Below are 3,342 nucleotides of genomic sequence, written 5' to 3' on the forward strand. Positions count from 1 at the left end.
TGGCGAACAATCTATAAGGGATTGACAACCCCTTCATAGCGTTGGGAGCAAGCTTTTTGTGTTTGTGCAAGCTCTTCTGATACTCCTTCGCTGGATCGATACCTTGGTTCTCAAACTGAGGGAAATACTTACCACCGCTGTGCTACATCATCCTTTCCGCTTCGAGGGAACACCAACACAAGACTCTAAGGCCACGGGGGAAATCCTTTGCATATTTTCCTAGGAAGTCCCTTAAAGCGTAGCCGTAGCAGAAGGATTCCTGGTGCCGTTGCTGAGGAGTATCAAGCAACACTCCTATTTCTGGCGCTGTTGGAAGGTCTTTTGTTGCAGTAGCAGAAGTATATCTGGCGCCGTTGCCGAGGAGGAGAGATCTATCCAAGTAGGTCTCACAAACTCATCTCTTGCATTTACTTTTTCGCCAGTTACCTCTCGTTTTCCTCTCCCCCACTTCACATTTGCCGTTTTTGTTTTCCTTTCTCCTTTGCCGTTTTCTTTTGCCTTTTGCCTTTTGTCGTTTCCCTTTGTTGATTTTGTTGCTTGCTTGTGCGCTTGTTTGTTTGTTGAAGTCATCATGGCTGAAAACACCAAACTTTGCGACTTTCTCGAGTACCAATAATAATGATTTTATTAGTACTCCGATTTCTCCCGCCACTAGTGCGGAATCGTATGAAATCAACGCAGCTTTGCTGAATCTTGTTATGAAAGACCAATTCTCTGGCCTTCCTAGTGAAGGTGTCGCATCCCATCTCAATACCTTCATTGAGCTTTGTGATATGCAAAAGAAAAGAGATGTGGATAATGACGTGATTAAGTTAAAACTTTTCCTTTCTCGTTGCGAGATCATGCAAAAACTTGGTTTTCTTCTTTGCCTAAAAATAGTATCGATTCTTGGGATAAGTGCAAAGATGCTTACATATCCAAGTATTTTCCGCCGGCTAAGATCATCTCCTTACGTAACGATATCATGAATTTCAAGCAACTTGATCATGAACACGTTGCACAATCTTGGGAGAGGATGAAGCTTATGATTAGAAATTGTCCCGCTCATGGCTTGAGTTTGTGGACGATTATACAAATCTTGTACGCTGGCTTGAATTTCGCTTCTCGCAATATCTTGGACTCCGCCTCAGGTGGAACGTTCATGGAAATCACGTTAGGAGACACTAGAAAACTCCTAGACAATATCATGACCAACTACTCTCAGTGGCACACTGAAAGGTCACCTGCTAGCAAAAAGGTACACGCTATAGAAGAGATTAACTCGCTTAGTGCTAAGATGGACGAGTTGAGGAATTTGGTTGCTAGTAGAAACGCTACTGTAGATCCTAATTACATGCCACTATCTTCCTTGATTGAGAGTAGCAACACTTGTTTGGACATGAATTTTGTTGGTAGGAACAATTTTGGCAAGAACAATGCTTTTAGAGGAAACTATGTTCCTAGGCCTTTTCCTTGTAACTCCTCTAACAATTATGGCAATTCCTACAACAACACTTATGGAAATCACAACAAATTACCCTCTGATTTAGAGAGTAATATCAAAGAGTTCATCAACTCTCAAAAGATGGTCAATGCATCCATAGAGGAAAAACTACTCAAAATACACGATTTGGCTAAAAGCGTTGATAGGATGTCTTGTGATATTGATGCTTTGAAAGTTAGATGCGCTCCTCCCAAGGTCAACATGGATGAAACTTTGAAAGCTATGCATGTCTCCATGAATGAGAGCAAAGAAAGAACCGCCCAAATTCGCGCTAGGCATGAATGGTTTAAAAGGGTGCGTTCTAGTGATGCATATCACGAAGATCTTAAAGTGCTTGGTGTGTCTCCTCTTGAATCTTTGTTTTCGCGTGTCAAACCTATTTTTGGAGGGGCTGGATATGAATCCACTTTGGTTTAAAAACGCCCCAATGATTTGGAGTCCACCTATCTTTATGATGAAGGTGTGGAGAGTGGAGTAGAAGAAATCAAAATTTTGGGTAGTAATGAAACTCTCACTTTGGATTTCAAGGAATTCAATTATGATAATTGCTCTTTGTTTGAATGCATTTCTTTGATGCAATCCATTGCAAACTCTCCACATGCTTATAGCCAAAGCAAAGCCTTTACCGCGCATATCGTAGATGCTATGATGAAATCTCTTGAAGAGAAGCTCGAACTATAAGTCTCTATACCTAGAAAACTTCATGATGAGTGGGAACCTACTATCAAAATCAAGATCAAAAACTATGAGTGCAATGCTCTGTGTGATTTGGGTGCTAGTGTTTCCGCGATTCCAAAGTCTTTATGTGATATTCTTGGTTTTCATGAGATTGAAGAGTGTTCTCTTAATTTGCATCTTGCGGATTCTACTGTCAAGAAACCCATGGGAAGGATTGATGATGTTCTTATTGTTGCAAATAAGAACTATGTACCCGTGGATTTCATTGTACTTGACATAGATTGCAATCCTTCATGTCCCATTATTCTTGGTAGACCTTTCCTAAGGACTATTGGTGCTATCATCGATATGAAGGAATGGAATATTAGATTTCAATTTCCTTTGAAGAAGGGCATGGAGCACTTTCCTAGAAATAAAATAAGATTGCCTTATGAATCTATGATGAGGGCTACTTATGGTTTGAGCACCAAAGATGACAATACGTGATTCCATCACCTTTCGCCTAGCCAAAGGCGTTAAACAAAAGCGCTTGTTGCCTGGCAAGCCAACGAATCTATCCTTTTTATTTCTGTTTTTTGTTTTCCACACTTTCATAATTCTGTTATGATTGTGTCTTTTGTGTTTCTTTTTGCGTTTGTGCCAAGCAAAACCGTTATGATTAGTCTTGGGGATGATCGTTTGGTCATGCTGGAAAAGGTAGAAACTTTCTGCTCACGAAAAGAATTTTCATTTTTTTTCTGTAAGATATTTTGAATTTATTCTTTTTGCTGCTGATTGCTACGCAAATTTTTCAGACTGTCATCATTTTGCAGAATTTTTGAAGTACGAGAAGTATACGAAATATTCCGATTGCTACAGATTGGTCTGCTGTTAACAGATTCTGTTTTTGTTGTGTTGGTTGCTTATTTTGATGAAACTATGGATAGTATCGGGGGGTATTAGCCATGGAAGATTGAAAATACAGTAACCCAACATCATCACAAGTAGAATTTAAGTTTTCTACAGTACCTAAGGAAGTGGTGGTTTGCTTTCTCATACTAATGTTATCACGAGTTTCAGTTTAAGTTTTGTGTTGTGAAGTTTTTAAGTTTTGGGTGAAGTTCTTATGGACAAAGAGATAAAGAGTGCCAAGAGCTCAAGATTGGGGATTCCCAAGTTACCCCGAGAGATTCAAGGATGCC

Source organism: Hordeum vulgare, chromosome 2H, assembly GCF_904849725.1.
Source record: "Hordeum vulgare subsp. vulgare chromosome 2H, MorexV3_pseudomolecules_assembly, whole genome shotgun sequence".
NCBI lineage: Eukaryota > Viridiplantae > Streptophyta > Magnoliopsida > Poales > Poaceae > Hordeum > Hordeum vulgare.